This window comes from Oryctolagus cuniculus, chromosome 21 (genome assembly GCF_051225735.1).
Source record: "Oryctolagus cuniculus isolate XC-2025 breed Fujian yellow rabbit chromosome 21, ASM5122573v1, whole genome shotgun sequence".
NCBI lineage: Eukaryota > Metazoa > Chordata > Mammalia > Lagomorpha > Leporidae > Oryctolagus > Oryctolagus cuniculus.
This window is the reverse complement of record NC_142887.1, coordinates 38,727,755-38,735,863: the sequence shown is the minus strand read 5'-3', so window position 1 is coordinate 38,735,863 and position 8,109 is coordinate 38,727,755. Positions and strand designations below refer to the sequence as shown.

Sequence of the window (8,109 nt, the reverse complement as noted above, 5' to 3'; positions counted from 1 at the left end):
TCTCATTTTTTGATTTATCCTGCTTTGTAATGAATTTTCTGATGTGAGATTTGGTTTTGAGGCTGCAATATGGAGTTTAGGGCACAAGAGGAAGGTTTTTTTTTTTAAACAGGGCACAGCTCTTGGCTTGCTCCAATTTTGGCTTGCTGTCCTTGTTTTGCATGCCTCAGCTCAATTTTGGTTTGTTGAGTGGCAATTTCCCAAATGTTTTCTGGGTCTGAGTTGGTTTTGCCTTCTTCCTTCCCAAATTTTGTATTCTGTCGCATTACAAACAAGAGTTTGGAGAGAGCAGACATTATGAAATAAAAAACACAACAAATAGGTGTTAGAAGCTTAGAAATCTACAGGTAACACGACCAAGGTGCGTTTTTGTGTTTTGGAAAATGAAATGGAACACTTTGGCTGAGGTGACAGATATTAATTGCCTCCAAACTGAGTTTCACTGCGATTTTCAGGTTAATTCAGTCAGAATTCCACAGGCAGTCAGCTGGAGGGGTGGATGAATCCGGGTACAGCTGGTTTCCTTGCGACTAAATCAAGCCCAATGTCATTATGGATTCTTGCGTTTCTTTGGCTTTTTTCTCATTTTTCTTATTTATCATGGTTTGTAATGAATTTTGTGATGTCAGCTTTGGTTTTGAGGCTGTAATATGGCGTTCAGGGCACCAGAGGTATGGTCTTTTTCAAACAGGGCACAGCTGTTGTGCTGCTCCAATTCTGGCTTGCTGTCATTGATTTGAGTGCCTCAGCCGATTTGTGGTTTCTTGAGCGGCAATTTCCTAAATGTTTTCTGGGTCTGAGTTGGTTTTGCCTTCTTCCTTCCCAAATGTTGTATTCTGACGCAATACAAAAAAGAGTTTGGGCGGAGTAGCCATTATGAAATAAAAAACACAACAAAAAGGCGTTTGAAGCTTAGAAAAATACAGGTAACACGACCAAGGTGAGTTTTTGTGTTTTGGAAAATAAAATGGAACACTTTGTTGAGGTGACAGATATTAATAGCCTCCAAACTGAGTTTCACTGCGATTTTCAGGTGAATTCAGTCAGAAGTCCACAGGCAGTCAGCTGGAGGTGTGGATGAATCCGGGAACAGCCGGTTTCCTTGTGACTAAATCAAGCCCAATATCATTCTTGATTCTTGCATTTCTTTGGCTTTTTTCTCCTTTTTCTTATTTATCATGGTTTGTAATGAATTTTCTGATGTGAGCTTTGGTTTTGAGGTTGCAATATTTAGTTCAGGGCACCTGAGGAATGGTCTTTTTCAAACAGGGTACAGATGTTGGCTTGCTCCAATTCTGGCTTGCTGTCATTGTTTTGGGAGCCTCAGCTGACTTTTGGTTTCTTGAGCCACAATGTCCTAAATGTTTTCAGGGTCTGAGTTGGTTTTGCCTTCTTCCTTCCCAAATATTGTATTCTGATGGAATACAAACAAGAGTTTGGACAGAGTAGTCATTATGAAATAAAAAACACAACAAATAGGCGTTTGAAGCTTATAAGTCTAATCGTAACGAGACCAAGGTGAGTTTTTGATTTTGGAAAATAAAATGGAACACTTTGGCTGAGGTGACAGATATTAATTGCCTCCAAACTGAGGTTCACTGCGATTTTCAGGTTAATTCAGTCATAATTCCACAGGCATCAGCTGGAGGGGTGGATGAATCTGGGAACAGCCAATTTCCTTGCGACTAAATCAAGCCCAATATCATTATGGATTCTTGCATTTCTTTGGCTTTTGTCTCATTTTTCTTATTTATCATGGTTTGTAATGAATTTTCTGATGTGAGCTTTGGTTTTGAGGCTGCAATATGGAGTTCAGGGCACCGGAGGAAGGTTATTTTTCAAAAAGTGCACAGCTGTTGACTTGCTCCTATTCTGCCTTGCTGTCATTGTTTTGGGTGCCTCAGCCGATTATTGGTCTTTTGAGCGACAATTTCCTAAAGGTTTTCTTGGTCTGAGTTGGTTTTGCCTTCTTCCTTCCCAAATGTTGTATTCTGACGCCATACAAACAAGAGTTTCGGCAGAGTAGCCATTATGCAATAAAATCACAACAAATAGGTTTTGAAGCTTATAAATCCATAGGTAACACGAGCAAGGTGAGTTTTTGTGTTTTGGAAAATAAAATGGAACACTTTGGCTGAGGTGACAGATATTAATTGCCTCCAAACTGAGTTTCACTGCGATTTTCAGGTGAATTCAGGTAGATCCACAGGCAGTCAGCTGGAGGTGTGGATGAATCCGGGAACAGCCGGTTTCCTTTTGACTAAATCAAGCCCAATATCATTCTTGATTCTTGCATTTCTTTGGCTTTTTTCTCCTTTTTCTGATATAGCATGCTTTGTAATGAATTTTCTGATGTGAGCTTTGGTTTTGAGGCTGCAATATGGAGTTCAGGGCACCTGAGGAATGGTCTTTTTCAAACAGGGCACAGCTGTTGGCCTGCACCAATTCTGGCTTGCTGTCATTGTTTTGAGTGCCTCAGCCGATTTGTGGTTTCTTGAGCGGCAATTTCCTAAATGTTTTCTGGGTCTGAGTTGGTTTTGCCTTCTTCCTTCCCAAATTTTGTATTCTGACGCCATGCAAACAAGAGTTTCGGCAGGGTAGCCATTATGAAATAAAAAACACCACAAATAGGCTTTTGAAGCTTAGAAATCTACAGGTAACACAACAAAGGTGAGTTTTTGTGTTTTGGAAAATCAAATGGAACACTTTGGCTGAGGTGACAGATATTAATTGCCTCCAAACTGAGTTTCACTGCGATTTTCAGGTTAATTCAGTCAGAATTCCACAGGCAGTCAGCAGGAGGGTTGGATGAATCCGGGAACAGCCCGTTTTCTTGCGACTAAATGAAGCCCAATATCATTATGGATTCTTGATTTCTTTGGCGTTTTTCTCATTTTTCTTATTTATCCTGGTTTGTAATGAATTTTCTGATGTCAGCTTTGGTTTTGAGGCTGTAATATGGAGTTCAGGGCACCGGGGGAACGGTCTTTTTCAAACAGAGCACAGCTGTTGGCCTGCTCCAATTCTGGCTTGCTGTCATTGTTTTGGGTGCCTCCGCCAATTTGATGTTTTTTGAGCAGCAATTTCTTAAAAGTTTTCTGGGTCTGAGTTGGTTTTGCCTTCTTCCTTCCCAAATATTGTATTCTGATGCAATACAAACAAGAGTTTGGGCAGAGTGGCCATTATGAAATAAAAAACACAACAAATAGGTTTTGAAGCTTAGAAATCCAGAGGTAACATGACTAAGGTGAGTTTTTGTGTTTTGGAAAATCAAATGGAACAGTTTGGCTGAGGTGACATATATTAATTGCCTCCAAACTAAGTTTCCCTGCGATTTTCCGGTTAATTCAGTCAGAATTCCACAGGCAGTCAGCTGGAGGGGTGGATGAATCTGGGAACAGCCGGTTTCCTTGAAACTAAATCCAGCCCAACATCATTATGGATTCTTGCATTTCTTTGGCTTTTGTCTCATTTTTCTGATTTATCATGGTTTGTAATGAATTTTCTGATGTGAGCTTCGGTTTTGAGGCTGGCATATGGAGTTCAGGGCACAAGAGGAAGGTTCTTATTCAATCAGGGCACAGCTGCTGGGTCACTCCAATTCTGGCTTACTGTCATTGTTTTGGTTGCCTCCGCCGATTTGAGGTTTCTTGAGCATCAATTTCCTAAATGTTTTGTTCGTCTGAGTTGGTTTTCCTTCTTCCTTCCAAAATTTTGTATTCTGACCCAATACAAAAAAGAGTTTGGACAGACTTGCCATTTTGCCAAAAAAAAAAAACACAATAAATAGGCGTTTGAAGCTTCGAAATCCACAGGTAATACGACCAAGGTGAGTTTTTGTGTTTTGGAAAATAAAATGGGACACTTTGGCTGAGGTGACAGATATTAATTGCCTCCAAACTGAGTTTCCCTGCGATTTTCCGGATAATTCCGTCAGAATTCCACAGGCAGTCAGCTGGAGGGGTGGATGAATCTGGGAATAGCCGGTTTCCTTTTGACTAAATCAAGCCCAATATCATTATGGATTCTTGCATTTCTTTGGCTTTTTTCTCATTTTTCTTATGTATCATGGTTTGTAATGAGTTTTCTGATGTGAGCTTTGGTTTTAAGCTGGCATATTCAGTTCAGGGCACCAGAGGAAGGTTGTTTTTCAATCAGGGCACAGCTGTTGGCCTGCTCCAATTCTGGCTTGCTGTCATTGTTTTGGGTGCCTCAGCTGATTTGTGGATTCTTGAGTGGCAATATCCTAAATGTTTTCTGGGTCTGAGTTAGTTTTGCCTTCTTATTCCCAAATTTTGTATTCTGATGCAATACAAGCAAGATTTTGACAGAGTAGCCATTATGAAAGAAAAAAAAAAAAAACAAAGCAAATTGGCCTTTCATGTTTAGAACTGTACAGGCAACACAATCAAGATGAGTTTCTGTGTTTTGGAAAATGACTTGGACTCCTTCTGCCGAGGGGACAGATACTAATTTCCTCCAAATTGAGTGTGAGTGCAATTTTGAGGTGAATTCAATCAGAATTCCAAAGTCAGTCTGTTTAAGGGTGGGATGAATCCTGAAACAGCCAGTTTCCTTGTGTCTAAATCCAGCCAAATATCACAAAGGACTCTTGCATTTCTTTGGCTTTTTCTCATTTCCCTTATTTATCATGGTTTGTAATGAATTTTCTGATGTGAGCTTTGGTTTTGAGGCTGCAATATGGAGTTCATGGCACAAGAGAATGGTTCTTTTTCAATTGGGGCACAGTTGTTGGCTTGCTCCAATTCTGGCTTGCTGTCATTGTTGGGTGCCTCAGCTGACTTTTGGTTTCTTGAGGGTCAGTTTGCTGAATATTTTCTGGGTCTGAGTTGGTTTTCCCTTCTTCATACCCAAATTGTGTATTCTCATGCAATACAAGCAAGATTGTCGACAGAGTAGCCATTATGAAAGAAAACAATAAACACAGCAAATTGGCCTTTCAGGATTAGAAATCTACAGGCAACATGACCAAGATGAGTTTCTGTGGTTTGGAAAATGATATGGAACCCTTCTGCTGAGGGGAGAGATACTAATTCATCCAAATTGAATGTGAGTGGGATTTTGAGGTGAATTCAATCAGAAGTCCAAAGTCAGTCTGTGGATGGGGGGATGAATCTGGAAACAGCCAGGTTCCTTTTGTCTAATCCCGCCAAGTATCACAAAGGACTCTTGCATTTCTTTGGCTTTTTCACATTTCCATTATTCATCATGGTTTGTAATGAATTTTCTGATGTGAGCTTTGGTTTTGAGGCTGCAATATGGAGTTCAGGGTAACGGAGGAATGGTCTTTTTCAAACAGGGCACAGCTGTTGGCCTGCTACACTTCTGGCTTGCTGTCATTGTTTTGGTACCTCAGCTGACTTTTAGTTTCTTGAGCGGCAATTTCCTAAATGTTTTCTGGGTCTGAATTGGGTTTGCCTTCTTCCTTCCCAAATGTTGTACTCTGATGCCATACAAACAAGAGTTTGGGGAGAGTAGCCATTATGAAATAAAAACACAACAAATAGGCATTTGAAGCTTTGAAATCTACAGGTAACACGACCAAAGTGAGGTTTTGTGTTTTGGAAAATCAAATGGAACACTTTGGCTGAGGTGACAGATATTAATTGCCTCCAAACTGAGTTTCACTGTGTTTCTCCGGTTAATTCACTCAGAATTCCACAGGCTGTCAGCTGGAGGGGTGGATGTATCTGGGAACAGCCACTTTCCTTGCGACTAAATCAAGCCCAATATCATTATGGATTCTTCCATTTCTTTGGCTTTTTTATCATTTTTCTTATTTTTTATGGTTTGTAATGAATTTTCTGATGTGAGCTTTGGTTTTGAGGCTGCAATATGGAGTTCATGGCACAAGAGGAAGGTTCTATTTCAATCAGGGCATAGCTGTTATCTTGCTCCAATTCTGGCTTGCTGTCATTGTTTTCGATACCTCAGCTAATTTGTGGTTTCTTGAGCGGCAATTTCCTAAATGTTTTCTGGGTCTGAGTTGGTTTTGCCTTCTTCCTTCCCTAATTTTGTATTCTGAGGCAACACAAACAAGAGTTTGGACAGAGTAGCAATTATGAAATAAAAAACACAACAAATAGGCATTTGAAGCTTAGAAATCTACAGGTAACATTACCAAGGTGAGTTTTTGTGTTTTGGAAAAAAAAATGGAACACTTTGGCTGAGGTGACAGATATTAATTGCCTCCAAACTGAGTTTCACTGCGATATTCAGGTGAATTCAGTCAGAATTCCACAGGCAGTCAGCTGGAGGGGTGGATGAATCCGGGAACAGCCAGTTTCCTTGCAACTAAATCAAGCCCAATATCATTATTGATTCTTGCATTTCTTTGGCTTTTTTCTCCTTTTTCTTATTTATCATGGGTTGTAATGAATTTTCTGATGTCAGCTTTGGTTTTGAGGCTGCAATATGGAGTTCACGGCACCGGGGGAATGGACCTTTTAAACAGGGCAAAGCTGTTGGCCTGCTCCAATTCTGGCTTGCTGTCATTGTTTTGAGCCTCAGCCGATTTGTGGTTTCCTGAGCTGCAATTTCCTACATGTTTTCTGCGTCTGAGTTGGTTATGCCTTCTACCTTCCCAAATTTTGTATTCTGATTTCTACAAACAAGAGTTTGGGGAGAGTAGCCATTATGACATAAAAAACACAGCAAATAGGATATTGAAGCTTATAAATCTACAGGTAACATGACCAAGGGGAGTTTTTGTGTTTTGGAAAATCAAATGGAACACTTTGGCTGAGGTGACAGATATTAATTCCCTCCAAACTGAGTTTCACTGCGATTTTCAGGTTACTTCAGTCAGAATTGAACAGGCAGTCAGCAGGAGGGGTGGATGAATCCGGGAACAGCCGGTTTCCTTGCGACTGAATCAAGCCCAATATCATTATGAATTCTTGCATTTCTTTGGCTTTTTTCTCATCTTTCTTATTTATCATGGTTTAAATGAATTTTCTGATGTGAGCTTTGGTTTTGAGGCTGCAGTATGGAGTTCATGGCACTGGAAGTATGGTCATTTTAAACAGGGTACAGCTGTGGCTTGCTCCAATTCTGGCTTGCCTTCATTGTTTTGGGTGTCTCAGCTGATTTTGGTTTCTTGAGCGGCAATTTTTTAAATGTTTTCTGGGTCTGAGTTGGTTTTACCGTCTTCGTATCCAAATTTTCTTTTCTGCTGCCATACAAACAAGAGTTTGGGCAGAATAGCCATTATGAAATAAAAAACACAACAAATAGGCGTTTGAAGCTTAGAAATCTACAGGTAACATGACCACGGTGAGTTTTTGTGTTTTGGAAAATGAAATGGAACACTTTGGCTGAGGTGACAGATAGTAATTGCCTCCAAACCGAGTTTCACTGTGATTTTCAGGTTAATTCAGTTAGAAATCCACAGGCAGTCAGCTGGAGGGCTGGATGAATCCGGGAACAGCCGGTTTCCTTGCGACTGAATCAAGCCCAATATTATGGATTCTTGCATTTCCTTGTCTTTTTTCTCATTTTTCTTATTTTTTATGGTTTGTAATGAATTTTCTGATGTGAGCTTTGGTTTTGAGGCTGCAATATGGAGTTCAGGGCAGAAGAGGTAGGTTCTTTTTCAATCAGGGTACAGCTGTTGGCTTGCTCCAATTCTGGCTTGCTATGATTGTTTTGGGTGCCTCAGCTGACTTTTGGTTTCTTGAGTGGCAATTTCCTAAATGTTTTCTGGGTCTGAGTTGGTTTTGCCTTCTTCCTTCCCAAATTATGTATTCTGATGCCATAGAAACAAGAGTTTCAGCAGAGTAGCCACTATGAAATAAAAAACACAACAAATAGGCATTTAAACCTTCAAAATCTACCAGTAACATGACCAAAGTGAGTTTTTGTGTTTTGGAAAATCAAATGGAACACTTTGGCTGAGGTGACAGATAGTAATTGCCTCCAAACAGAGTTTCACTGCGATTTTCAGGTTAATTCAGTCAGAATTCCACAGGCTGTCAGCTGGAGGTGTGGATGAATCCGGGAACAGCCGGTTTCCTTGTGACTATTCAGGCCAAATGTCATTATGGATTCTTGCATTTCTTTGGCTTTTTTCTCCTTTTTCTTATTTAT

At 40.2% G+C, this 8,109-nt stretch overlaps 1 long non-coding RNA gene across 1 annotated transcript in view; it reads left to right on the top strand.

Annotated features, from left to right (window-relative positions):
- Positions 1–313: 313 nt before the first annotated feature.
- LOC149119942 (uncharacterized) overlaps positions 314–8,109 on the top strand; it is a 32,213-nt gene continuing 24,417 nt past the window's right edge. The window contains exon 1 of the long non-coding RNA XR_016227453.1: positions 314–361. This is a non-coding gene — a long non-coding RNA (uncharacterized LOC149119942). The remainder of the gene's footprint in view (positions 362–8,109) is intronic.